This window comes from Gobius niger, assembly GCF_951799975.1.
Source record: "Gobius niger genome assembly, chromosome: 10".
Taxonomy (NCBI): domain Eukaryota; kingdom Metazoa; phylum Chordata; class Actinopteri; order Gobiiformes; family Gobiidae; genus Gobius; species Gobius niger.
In genome coordinates, this window is record NC_136861.1 from 29,748,943 (window position 1) to 29,763,706 (window position 14,764).

At 40.5% G+C, this 14,764-nt stretch overlaps 1 protein-coding gene across 1 annotated transcript in view; it reads left to right on the top strand.

Annotated features, from left to right (window-relative positions):
- Positions 1–14,764, top strand: part of mgat5b (alpha-1,6-mannosylglycoprotein 6-beta-N-acetylglucosaminyltransferase B) — a 136,791-nt gene that overhangs the window by 12,702 nt on the left and 109,325 nt on the right. The gene's annotated exons all lie outside the window — the stretch shown is intronic.

The window sequence follows — 14,764 nt, forward strand, 5'->3', positions numbered from 1 at the left end:
AGGAGAGGCAGAGGCGTTTGATCCCCGGCGTCTTTAAGACCCCAGAGGTGCACTGTTGCTTTATAATAAGCACTTTGAAGACTCCCTTTAGTGTGGCCTTTATATCCCGGGGATATAATGCCGCAAAGAACCAAACAGCGCTCAGAACTCTCTGCGGCGGGCGGGCGGGCGGGCGGGTCAGAGACAGCGACGGACTGGTTGAAATGTTAATGCAACAGTCATTCATTCCCGCAAGCCCCGATAAAGGATAGACTTAGCGAGACCAGACAGAAAAAGCAATCTTCTGTTTGAAATTGCAGACTTTACCCTGTTATTTTTGTTGTCAAGCGTGTCAAGTGAACGGCAATAAAACAAGCGGCATAAGATGGCAGTCAATATTTGTTTACCTGGACATTTTCATATAGTTTCTTGTTATGTGATGTTGGGTAATTTTTCAGAGATAAAATAACATCGACGCGTTAATATCTTCAGTTATTTTCATTATTTCTGCACATTTACAAATAAAACATGCGCATATTCTTTTAAGCACTCTCTCTGTATTCTTATTAACAGTAATGATAGCAAAGGAACGGTGTTTTGGTGCCGACATCAGATCAAATTTGGCACTTTAGTAGTATTGTAAGTATTGTAAGTATTGTAAGTATTTAGCGGAGTATGTTTTGCTTTCTTTTACTGTTGTCCCGCCTCGACCCAATGACCTTCCTTTTCCTCTGCTTTCTCTGCTGGTCCCAAAGACTTTATTTTTAGGGAACAGCTCCATCTGGCTCAGCACCGCTTTGATTTATTATATGTCTTTGTAATTTGCATTTAAATATCTGTTTTTATTGCAATGTAGCGTAGTTTAAAGAGGAACCAAAAGCCAAACCAATTATACTTATGACATTCTGAGAGTATTATCAAACGTCCCATTCGTACATTTTCCCATTCTAGTGAGCAACGGTGAGCTGCAATTTGGATTTTATCATGGTGGCCATTTCTGTAATTTGATAGTGTTTTTAACATATCATATTTTTCCTGTGATTGATTTTACAGATAAATTATCAATTTTATCCATTGATTAACTCTTTGATAAACATTTAACAAGGATGACTTTTCAACACTAATTATCCTTGTGTATGTGACAGGTTTCAGGTTACATTCATATAAACAACTCACATGAAGTGATCATTACAAATGTGTTGGATCAGTTATTTCTTAAAGAGCAGAAGTGGTTATTTTATTTTATACCATGGTCTGGGTGAATACTCGATTCTGATTGGCTGGTGCATTATTTTGGTATAACCGCACACATAGTCCGGTAGTTAAATCACTGGGATGTCACTCCGCTGTGGGAATCGCCATAGCAACGCATTAACACAGTGTGACTGACAGGAACGAATGAGATGGATTTTGTGGGTAATTTGATGACACTCTGATGAGTGTTCAGACACACCGGCTAAAAACCCACATAAAATAGTCCCCCGCGAACACCACTCCTTACTGATTTGGCTACTTTAGGTATTTTTATCATAGTTTCTGACTGTTAGCATTAGCATGCTCCCGCTATCTTTAGCATGCTATTGCTAACCGCAGAATTTTGTGCGGCGATCAAAAATACATGTGAGTTAAAACTAAGTGGTTGGATTCTCCAGGTTGTTTGCTTTACAGTGACATACAGCATGCCTATATTCACTTAGATTTAGGTGGTAAAAGTTGTGTTTTTAAGGCATTGAGAGCCAAAACTGGAATCGGTTCTTTATTGGTTATTTGTAGCTGATACCAGATATTGTATTTTTTCCAATATCGGCTCCAATACCTGATACCAGTGTTGGTGTAAGCATGTTTAATTTGAATTATGTGAATTTGTTGTTTTAATAAGTGACACACATGGTATTTAATTTATCTTCCTTCCTTCCATCCATCCATCCATCCATCCATCCATCCATCCATCCATCCATCCATCCATCCATCCATCCATCCATCCATCCATCCATCCATCCATCCATCCATCCATCCATCCATCCATCCATCCATCCATCCATCCATCCATCCATCCATCCATCCATCCATCCATCCATCCATCCATCCATCCATCCACCAGCCCCTTATGGCTCCTCTTGCAGGTGGTGGGTCCACAGAGGGACGGCCTCACGATTAACAGGGCCTGTTGGACTCTCATAAGGGGCTTCTGAAGCGCTCTTTGTCTGACCCGTCACCTAGGACCTGTTTGCCCTGGGAGAACCTACCAGGGGCACGAAGCCCCCGACAACAGAGCTCCCAGGATCATTCGGGTGCTCAAACGGTGGCGGTTCCAGGAGGCGTAATTTATCTTAGATACAGTAAATAGTCTGATGTTTTAATTAGAAAAGAGCGCTGTGAGAGAGCCACGATGCTCTTTTGTCTGGTTTGGTTTTGCACATTTATCACAATGTTATGAGAGATGTCATGCTTTCATAATATTGCGATTTTACAATTATTCACAATGAGCGAAAGAAGAAAATCTTGAGCATTTCTCAAAACCTTTACAGTCCTAAAGTCTAAATGTTCACAAAAGAGAAGCAAGGCGTACATACATGTACATTTTCACAAATTATTTAAGGGTTGTTTTAATTGAAAGCCTATTGAACATTCAGCCTATGTTATTTTTTATCTTCATGCTGTTGTCATTATATAAAAAAAGCAAAATAATATATGGCACTTTTTCAGAATAAGGTTCTCTCTTTTGCTAAAAATATAAACCTTAAACAGCACAAGTGTCTATTACTATAGTTCCGCGATGGACTTGGATTAAATCAAAAGTCTTCCGTAGACGGCACGTTTGTGTGGGCGGTCTGTAATGAGGGCGAGAGAAATCCACGAGCTCGCAGAAAATACTTTTATATTCTATAATCTAAATAAATACTGCACAGGCTAAGACATTTATTATTGCACAAAAGGCACAGCACTGACACGTCGACTCTGGCCTCTGCCCCCAGTCTGATCACGTCCTAGAGCCGGAGAACAATGGCGCCCGCCGTGATCCCACCCCTCCGTTTAGCAGTGTGTGAGTGAAGCGCGGTCGACAGGAGCTGAGATCTCTGACAGGGCTCTGCTGCGGTGGGACTTTCTGGATTTCATGCCTCAGCGGTGGCGGGCAACATGATGCATGAGGATGAGCCCTCTCTGATTGTCGGGGCGTGGCGTTTTTTCTCCTGTTATGTGGTCTATCAAAGCCACAGTGTAAATAATGCACACAGCAGCTCCCCATCGACGTGTCATCAGTACTAATGCTGAAAAAAAACCACGCCGTGCTTCTACCATGGGTTTGATAATGCTGTGTCTCGGCATTAAGATGGAATTGTGTTTTTATTTTTATTTTGCAGCAAACCGAGCAAAAACCTCCACCGCAGGACTAGAATTTCAAGTATTTTTGTCAGTAGTAATGGCTGATGTGTCACCTCCAAGTCTGTCTGCAGCCATGTTCTTCTTTTTTTCCTCTCCCTCCTTCCCGGGAAAGCAACCGCAGTCCGACTTCTAAAATGTTTTCCAAAGTAAAGTTAGAAAACTCCAGGCTTGCTGAGAAGTTCACGTTAACTTTTATTGAGTGCAACTTGGTGCCGACACCCGCGCTCTCCTCCATCAGACCCAACGTACCCGCTGTAAGTACCAGACTGCAGCGAGGAGTCCCAGTCACATAGAGGTTTGGATGATACTGTGCAAGGTTGTTTTTTTTTTTTCCACATACGTCAGACAAAGAGGAAAGCACACTAGGAAACCAGTGAAAAAGCGGAGGGAAGCCTGCTGGAAATGCACTGTTTTGCGAAATGGAGCCTAAAGTGGGTCAGGTTGTTGCATTTCGTTGTTTTTTGTTTTGTTTTGTTTTGTTTTTGCATTGGATTACCATTCATTCACGAAATGGAGAAGTCTTTTAATAGCCGTACAGACTGTTCTCTACTTATTTGCAAGTCCAGCACGGACACCAGATGTGTTGCCGCTTTGGCAGTTCTTGCCAAACCTGACTCAAGAACCTGACATGAGACCCCTGGGCGCTGCGCCGCGGTCTCTCACTGCTCGACGGGCAGCTCGAGCGGCATTGAAGGATGGGTCGAATGCTGGGTTAATGTGATGATGTCATAATGTCAGGCGGAAGTGCAGGTGCCAAGACAACACAATGTGGCAAAGACAGGTGTTGAATGTTGTACCTCATCAGTATTTGGAAGTGATTGGATTCACAAACCTGACATAATTATTTTTTTGGCTGAAAGTCCTTTCTCCAATTTTCAAAATCACGCACTTGATTTTGAATATTGTCACCACTTTTGGACTCCTTTCAGAGAACATCATTGGACCTGATTTATATGTGCTGACAGAGGAGATATTGGACTTTGAGACTGCTTTGGTTTCATTGTCTACAGAAAAAAAAATCTTCATTTAGTTACCATAGTGACCACAATAGACTTCTCAGCTGCCCTCCATATCATTTTTTAACAATATGATACAGACGGCGTCGAGTCATACAAGGGGACGTGGCCTCGCCAAGGGGAACGAAAGTGCGTTTTGGGTTTTCACTTTTTTTGCCGTTTTCTGACAAAAACTAAACTTATTTATTGCATCCAATTTAAATTGGGTCCATATGGATGTTTTTTTCACAGCAGATTGTTCAGTAGAAGGGAAAGTCATAGCTAGCATTAGCATGTAGCATGATGTTAGCATTTTCAGTTCTCCGTTCATTTATGGGTTGTTGAACTACTTTGCTCTTCTCCATGACTTTGCATCTTTATTGGGTAACTTTATTCATACTTCAGCATTTGTTAAAGTAGTTTTGGAGTAATTATAGAAAGTGTAGATTTTACTCCTTTTCCTGCTCAACTGCTTCAAACATGACCATATATGGGTAATTCCAGCGTCACAGAAGTCACAGAAGGGGGCGTGGCCTCGCCGAGGGGGAAAACAGTATCCTTTGGGAAACACAATATTTCTCTCTATTTAACCATTTTTCGGCGAAATATGAACTTATTTATCACATACAAATAAAGTCTAAATCGGGTCCATATGGATGTTTATTTACAGCGGATTGTTCAGTAGAACCGGAAAAAACTGCAGTCGTAGCAAGCGCTAGCTAGTATTAGCATTAGCATGATGCTAACATGAAGCATCATGTTAGCATTCTCCGTTGTTTACATATTTATGGGCTGTTGAACCACTTTGCTCCTCTCCATGTCTTTGTATCTTTATTTAGTAGAACAGTGTTTTTCAACCTTTGTTGAGCCACGGCACATTTTTTTCATTGAAATAATCAGGAGGCACACCACCAGCAGAAAATGTTCTCATCAAAGTGTCTTGGCTAGGAACACCGTACAGTCTGACTAGCCACAATGCATCACTAATTCTCTTAACTACCTGATATGGAAGACTGTAATATGGTTACTCTGCCGATCACTAGACAGCATAGACACTTGAAAATGGTACATTATTTGTGGATATAATGCATTTGTTTAAAAAAAAACAACAACTAGATGAGATTGGATAATTTCCCAAGGCACACCAGACAATATCTCACGGCACACTAGTGTGTCACGGCACAGTGGTTGAAAAACACTGTAGTAGAAAACTATATTCATAATTCAGTATTTATTAAAGCAGTTTTTGAATAATTAGAGAAAGTTTAGAATTTTTTCCAAATTGTTTTCCCCCTTAACTGTTTTCTAACATAACCATATATGGGCGATTCCAGAGATGCCATCTGTATAGGCTGTTTAGAATGTTCTGGTGTCACCTAAATGCAACGTATGAATTACACCTTTTCCTGTCGAACTAAATAGGTGTGCGCCATTTATTTTTTAGAGCGTTTTACCATGTTCCACGTCCTTTCTTCAAAAATAATATCTGTGTTTCAAGCCACTTGCGCATCTTTGAGCAATCGCGTCCTGAGATCCTATACCTAGTCAGGAAATGCTCCCCGCACGTCTCGATCACTTGCTAAGCTTAATCCTCTCATCAAGAAACAAAACACTTAGCCATAGCTTCACTACAGCCAAACAAGGTTCTTTATTGAAACAGCTGCACAGCGAAGGGGAACAAGAGCAGGAGCGTAGGAGGAGGAGCTTGGAATGAGTTCCCTTTGATAACCAGGAAGTGAAACTACTGGATATTTTGTTTGAGCTGTTTTAGATCAATATTGCATTTTCTAACCCAACAAAGTGTAAGACAGTGATGAAGATGTGATTGAACTTTCTTATCAAATACTTGCAAAAAAGTGTAATAACCTTTAACTTGTGAAGGCCATAGTTGATGAGGTAAAGTTAGGAAGCCTGTAGACCTCTTCCAGGGTGAATCTATCATGCCAAAATTAAGGACATGAAACTGGCGCCTCACGAGGATTGAATCGTGAATAGGACTCGAGGTATTTCTTTAAAAAAAAGTACTGTGAATCCGTCATTCTTTCTTTCAAATGGACCACGTTACCTTCTGAGAACACTTTGTATGCAGTGGACTCCGCTTTTTAGAAATGTGTCAGGCCGTATGTCAAGCCGAGTGTAGCGGCCTCAACTAGGGCCGGGTATTATTAAACGGTAGCTCTGAAAATCATGTCGCGGTGCTTCTCGCTGGTTCCGAAACACGGTATTGAAAAACTCTATTTCTTTAGGCGCCTTTGGGTGGCAAATCTACCACAAATGAATGAGCCTTTGAGTGAATAAAGTTGGATGATTGTATAAAAATTGTATCAGCCAACTCCGGTGCTCCAAACAAGGTATTGTACTGGTATAAAGAAAAAAGAACTCAACCCAAGGCTAAACTGAAGAAAAGTCCATATTGGATTTTTAATTGGATGTGCCTCTTATAAAATCACACTGCTATTTTCCCTTTGTTTTCAGTCCGTCAAACTCAATAAGGATGAGGCTTCGAAAAATCTTTCAGGCAGCTCTGCTCGTGCCAGTGCTAGACGAGAGGAGACGGCTCAATCTTTCGCAACGCCTTTCCTATAACGAATTCGAATTTGCTTTTTGACAAAGGGACTTGGCAGTGCAAAGTGAAGCGAAAGGTAAAGGGAGACACCTTTTCATTTGGCAGGTGAGATGGAGAGATTTGACCCCATCCATCGAGAGCGAGCCCGGCGTTTTATGTCAGCCATGACAGGACTGATGGGGGGGGTGTTATGTAAAGCGGAGGGACTTATTAAGCTGAAACGAAGCGTGACTTGGCAATGATCCGAGCGGTGTCGATGGATTTATATTACTGTGATGGGATACAGAAGGGAGTAATACCAAGACGAGATGAATTACATGTTAGTCTTCATCAGCGAGGGTTGGGTCAAACAGGCAACTGTAGCCTAGCGCACATGTTCCTGCTATGGGAGGAGACGTGATGAAATATTGGAACTGTAGAGTGTTTTATTGTGGTCACAGTGTGCTGCCATGATGTGCTGTAGTGTAGAAAAAAAAGAAGAGAAGCGGTGTTTGATCCTAACAGACATTTAGGAGGCTGGTCTGCGAAACCTTCCTGCATTCGCTAGCCTGATGGATTTTTTCCTGTACCCATTAGCTTTTAGCCATTAAACAGCCCAAATTCTGAACTGAAAATTCTGAACAGCTGTTGTCAACCCGGATTAAGGTCTAAGCCTTGTTAGAAATCAACAATAAATATAAAGACCTTTTTGAGATTTAAACACAAAATAGCATGGAAAATAGCCTCTAAAGGTTAACGGAAATTCAGTCAAGGTTCTGTTTTTTGTGGGGTCAGAAATAGAAATCGACTGATATGGACAGGGAAGGGCCTGGTCGGTATTTGGATGGGAGACCGTTTGGGAACACCAGGAAGAAGACTGGTTGCCTCGCTTCCGTCAGTCTACCCCAGGGCAGCTGTGGCTACAATAGTAGCTTACCACCACCAAGCATGGAGTGAATGAATAATGCAATGTAAAGCGTCTTTGAGTGTCCAGAAAAGCGCTTTATAAAACCAATATTATTATTATTATTATTATATAGCCATTTTTTTTACTACTTTAGGTGAATATCATAATGTTGCTTGCCGCAGCATTTTGTGCATCGATCAAAAATAAAATTGTGGAGGTTAAAACTAACTCAGCGATAGAATTGAAGGTTGGATGTTCTGTGCTTCAAAATGACATGTTCATATTGGACTTATGGAACCTGTGTTTCACAAACTGTTTCTCTGTTCCCCTGAAGCCTAGGAAGTTCAAGAAGGACTCATTTTTATTTATGGTTTTTATTTGGTAGGGACAGTGCAAGTTAATGAACAAGCCACACCGGATTGTAGCCTTAGGCTAATTTTCATCCGTCGTCCCCCATGCGCACTCTCAAACACACTCTCATACATCCTGGCCTATTGTACATGTTTTTTAGTGGTAGGGGAAACCGGAGTACCCGGAGGAAACCTACGCAGACACGGGGAGAACATGCAAACTCCACACAGAAAGGCCTGTCCAGGTGGGAATCGAACCCGGACCTTCTAGCTGTGAAGCACAAGCAGTAACCGCTGTGCTACCGTGCCGCCTAAGCCCTGACTTAGCTCTTTCCAATGCCATGTAGATTGTATTCAGATTGAAAGCTCAATTCAAATGAGCTGTTCACAAAATGGCTCACAAAATGTGCATATTTGTAGGAACACACTTACAACATACTGTAGCTCAGTTTAACTCTTGAAGTTTCTAGAAGAAAAGAACAATATATTTTGAAAGATTTTTTATACTTATCAGCCAAGCACAAGAAAGGCTTTTTAGAAAATGTAAATAGAGAATTATAATGTGGGAGGAGTGCGTTGGTGTTTTGTTTTTCTCATGACTTTTGTTCAATTTGACTAAAACAGTGGTGCCCAAGGTGTGGCCAAGGCCCTTGGACCAACTGTTGGTGACCCTCAAGCTTCTTGAATTAGCACACATTGCTAGAAATGGAACCTTTTTACTGAAAATGTTTTAATTCACCATTATAGCCTCTAAAACGAACTCTTTTTTCTGCATTAAGCTTCCAAGTCTAAATAAAGATCTTAAATGCACCCAGTTGAATGCCCCGTAAACCTCAACATGTGGCCCTCAAAATGCCAAATGGTTTGGACACCCCCAGGACTAAAAAGATTAAAGTTACACGTTTAGGTTTGTAACAAAATGTCTTACTGTTGGATGCAACAGTTTATGTATACTTCCCTTTTGAATGCTTGACAAAGGGTCTGAAGCCTCCGATGGAAATACCATAGTGTGAAGCATTTTGGGAAAATAAATTATTGTGAGAAATAAAGAAAATACCAATAATTTTTCAAACCCTTTACAGTATTGTCTAAATATTCACAAATAGAAACATTTTACATGCACATTTTCAGCTGATCATTTTTACTTTGACACAACACAGCTGCATGTGGTTCTTTTGGGACTCTTCCCTTAGCAATGCTGTACAATTATCATGCGAAAACTGATGAAAACGATTTTCTCTCTGCACACTGGATTATTTAACCTGCCTTTGACTGACTTTGTGTGTTTTGGGTGTGGATCTATCAGTGGGCGCTGTGTCTTCAGCCTTTCCTGGTGACCGCGCACCGTTTGGCACAGACTCCGGGCGCTACGGCTCATCACATGTATCAGCGTTTACCGTGGGTCCTAAAACTCTTACGATTGACCTACAGTGAGCTTTTATAGCCACGGTAATTGTAAAACCGGTTAACCCTGACATCCCTTTCTTTCATCCCTATCTTTTGTTAGGTTTCGCCTTCTTCCTTTATTTGCATTTGCACTGAAAGATGATTAATTATCAGCGCACACATTCAATTATATCAAAACTGCCCCTCTCAAACACATCCTTTTTCTCCAGGAAGGGAGAGATAGATATACTCGTGCCATATGATTTTAAAGACCCACTGCAAGTGTTACACTGTCAGATCAGGAGGGAACAAGAAGGCATCGAAACTTGGTAAACTTGGTTTTTAAAATACTGCCCGATAGTAGCTTTTCGATCAGTAAGTAGGTATTGTTAAGGGCAGAGGTGGGAGTAAGTCACTAAATGCAATGCAATCCACTATAATGCTAATTTTCACTGTTGAACTATGAATTCTTCTTTTCAAAATGTGTTTCCGTGAAATTATGAGCGTCCTCAAGATTTAAGCTAATATCAAGCTTTTCACAATCAAATGTATTTGGATTTAAAGTCTAAAGTCTATTTCAGAAAAAAAGTTTGAGAGAAAAAATTATGTCCATTGTGTAATTGGATGCACAATATCCCTCTGTCCCTTTGTCTTTTCTGTCGGCGTAGTATTTACTCTCACGGACAATAAATGAGTTAAAAAAAATAAAAAAAATAACGCGACATGCTACGACCCCTGCAGTGGCGCTTATGGAACTGCTTTAAACATGAGCTGCTTTTCCTTGCTGTCTGAAAGATTAATATAATATTGCTGTTTTTGTTAGTTTTTCTGTCCCCTGTAATACCCCAGCCCCTGTATACTCGGATTCGCCCCTGCTCGAAGTAGATTGTGCACAGCCTTCAGTCCTGCTGTCGCTGGGCTCTGTGTAGATGCTGTAACCTTTGTGTCGTACTTCTGAAGGCTGCCCGTCTGCTCCGTTGCTACAGTCCATAGTTTCGAGCGTTTTTCCTTTCCCTTAATAAATATCTATGAATCTTCATCTCTTCACTTACTGTAGAAAACTTTTAATGCATCCAAAGAAACACACATTTTCTCCTGCATTTTCACGCTGTTTTGATTAGACGCGCTGTGTTGGGAAACCATAAAAGCAAGTGGCTAATTACCAGGGGCGGACTGGCCATATGTCCATTCTGGAAGAGCACAGAAGGGCCACTGGCTCTAGGGCCACCGGTCCCGCCTCAACCAAGCTTTACCCAAATCTAAAAGCTAAAGAGAAAAGCATCAAAATAGCGAGAAAAAGAGGATGAAAAGTCAACAAAAACATGAGAAAAACACAGACAAAAAACCAAACAACAAAAATATGCCAAAAATGTGGCGACGTGACGAAAAGTTTCCATCACTTTTGTAGGTCTTAGCTTTCAAATGAGGCGTTACATTGTTGATCTCCAGTCGAGAAGCTTTTAGATTTGGGTAAAGCCCAGTATAAAAAAACATGAATCTAAAAGGAATTCCGTGGAGTATGGTGTACCACAAGGTTCAATTTTGGGACCATTATTATTTATTATTTATATTGATGATTTTGCTTCTGTTTCTACGACCACCTTTCCCGTTCTTTTTGCTGATGATACCAGTCAAAAAAATAATAATAAAAAGCCGAACTGGGGAAAATGCACTCGTTAATGTTATGGCGGGTGGTAAAAGGTTAAAATATGTATTTGTGGAAGTCACAATTATGCTATTTTGGGCCAGGCTAGTCAGAGTCCAGGGCTGTTTTTTCAGTCCCAGTCCGCCCCTGCTCATTACCAAATGTAACCATAGATGTGCTGTTTTTTACGCAATGGATCCTGTTCTTTCAACAGTTGCTATAACACATATAATGTTACGGCAAATCATTGAGCGTCGTTGGCCTCAAGTCTTGACAGTTTGCTAAAAACAAATTCAATATTCATTTTGACTGAAATGTAATGGATGTAATGCCTTGAAATAGTGAATAATACAGTGTCATCAAGTCATCAATTTACATCCCCCCCGACATGTAGATCCTCTCTAAGTAAACACATTGAATTGAAATTGAGTCACGAATCAGGCCATCAGCAGCACGGGCTTACGCCACGCCTCGGTAAGCCTATTAGCAACATGCCTTTTTACAGATTGTCCCATGTTTCTCGCACATGTAGCCAGAGCGCACTAATAGAGATCCAATCTGTATCCGTTCATTATCGATTGGGCTGTGGCAGTTTGGAAATGGGAGTCATTACGGGAAATTAGCCTCGGTTAAAGCCACACCATTATTAACCAGCAGGTGAAGAATAGCCGTACGGGACACGGCCACCTCCGTCAGCATCTCGGCAAAAACGCATTAGCTCGCATACCCCAGGAGGCACGAGTAAGAGGGAGAGAAAAAACCCAACAACAACGGGGCTGATGAACAGTTGATTGCGGACATATATAAGGCTTAGGTCTAAAAATGGCGTGTGTAGGATGGAAGCTAGCCCTCGGTAATGGTGATGTATGGATGCGAGTGGCTTAGGAGCTCTATTGCCGGGAGAAATACGAGTCGCTCTGCCCACACTGTTGCCCTGAGGCGCTGTTTAGATTTACTGCGGCAAGTGCACCGCAAGCAGAAGTTTGCAAAACAGGAAAGTGCAACAGGAGAAAAAGAAAAACACATTATAGGTTTTACTTCGGCTTACTCACTGGATGAATGATTTTGATTGCCAAAAGCTCATGAGGATTTTGAGGGTTTTTTTAGGTATAGTTTTACAATACAATATGGCTGCTCAAATGATCACAATTATTTTTGTCATAATTAAAATCCCGAATATTCAAACGATTATTTGTTGCCTTTAAAAAAACGTCTTTATTTTATTTATATATTTATTAATTAAAAAAAAACTATGCTGTATATTTTTATGTTTTCTGAACAGTCATAAAAGTACAAATGATTTCAAGTTTGCCTCGATTAAGGAGAGGTCTCTGTTTCACACCTGCCCCCTGCTGGCCAGCCCTCACACCTGCGCAAGTAAACTGAGCAGCGCGGCCTGATGACATCATCATACAGGCAAAAGCGTGAGCCATGGCACGTGAAATGCGAAGGGAAAATAATCCATGAAATAATGCAAAAAAATAGAAACATTGAAAAAATAATAACGTTTTTTTCGATTATGCTAATTTTGTAATCGTTTAGTGTAATAATCGAAATTGTAATCGAATTTCCATTATTTACACAGCCCTACAATACAATAATTAACGGTGAAGCTGTATAGAAAAATAGAAAATACTGCTCTATTGGCTACTTCGAAGGTTAAGGTTTATTTGATTACAATTACCAGAAGTAGAAGTAAGGACTTTGTGTCTCAACCTTGCGGGATAAGGATTGTGCTTTCTTGGAGATCTGTAATTTTTTTTCTGCCTTTAATTTTAGCAGCACTGTATACTGTAACGAGCAGGCTAAAACACTTCATGTTATTCTCTCATTCTTATTCTCGCTATTTTAATGTAAAACATTGCCATGAAGTTGAAAATCCGAACGTCTCCTCTCCGTCTCGGGGAAGAAACACTGTTGCCTCGATGCTGAATTATTCAAAAGGGAGACATCACTGGCAATGTTGGATTGTAGCAAACTGCCTGCTTCACTTGACTTAGTGTTGCAGAATCTGTGAGAACGAAAAAAAAAAAAAAAAAAAGCAGTAGAATATAAACCTTTTTAAGAAACGTTTCCCTTTTAAGCCGAAGTAAACCGCCGCTATTCAGAAGTCTGTCCTCTTTCTCTCCTTTCCGAAGTCCACACAATCACTTTCACACATTCAGAGCACAGCGATTTGGGACGTTTCTTTTCTGACCTTTATTTTTATTTTATTAACTTCAGTTGTAATTGAGTTTTCCTCCCCAAAGAAGGGTGACTTTTCTTGCGCCTGCTGATAAACGAACTGTGGCGGGTGAAGGCTGCATGCGCTGCACTTTTCAAAGTCTAATGCAGGTGATGAGAGGAAAGAGAGTGGTGCGCTTTTGTTGTGATCCTGGAAATAGCATTGGACTTGGTTTTTATTTTTGGGGAAGATATTGGACTTAAAGGAATAGGCTACCGTTTTTACATACTGAGATATGTTCTTACCTTAGCTTTGACGAGTTCTGTAGGACCTGTCTGATCTTCCCCCGTGCCTTCAGTCACGTAAACACAGCGCAGACGCCGTTAGCATTTAGCCTCTCCCCCTCTCCTCTATAGCAACAAAACAGGTCAAGATAGAAGCTACCAAGCTCTTCCACGTTTTCCCTATTTAAATATGGTTACGTGAAGTGTTCCACTACAAAGTATAATTACACAAAATTAAACAATGTGGATTTTCTAAGCGGATAAAAGGGGGAACTATATTGTAAGGCGTAATAATACCAGGAGTAGTTCGAAATCCGCGCAGTAATCTTCACTTTACTGTGCGGATGCCAAACTACTCACGCCTTACAATATAATCCCCCTTTTATCCGCTCGTCAAAGAACTCGTCAAAGCTAAGGTAAGAACATATCTCAGTATGTAAAAACGGTGGCCTATTCCTTTAAAGAACAAAACATAAACACAGCTAGAGAAAAAATGCTTTGAGTTTAGTGGCAAGAAGTTAAGGCGAGACATGACAGGTGAAAACATCGATTAATGTTTTAATTTTTAGCAAATTTTCTTTTTGAACATCTTAGTTTTAACGTTAGAGTAAAAATAAAAGACCAAAATCACCCTTTTACGATCCTTACTTTATGACATTTTGTCCACTAGCGAGCCGGAGTTTTCCCGGAAATAATTACACGCGTATTCATTGACACAAATAACATGTTTGGTATCCAAATATGGTCATTTCCTCACTGAGGGGACAGCCATAGCCACGGCTAAAGACGCACGGAAAATAGTTTATGACCTGTTTTCCGCTTTAGGAGCTCAATCTCTACTGCCTGCCTGACACCAAAAAACAAGGCAAAATTGGACATTTTACTGATTTTTTTCACTTAAACATCTTATTAAAAAACAAGATATCCAAAATCCCTTTCTAGTATATCGACAATTTGAAAACTTAAATTTGAACCAGGCTCAATACATTAGGTCAGTGGTTCACAACTCGTGGGTCGCAAACCTTTTCCAGAAAACCTCTCTTTTAATATTTATGCACTAAAAAATATAGAATTGAGTATGTTAAAATGTGTCTGTTTTTAATTTCAGCTTTTTGGCTCATTTAA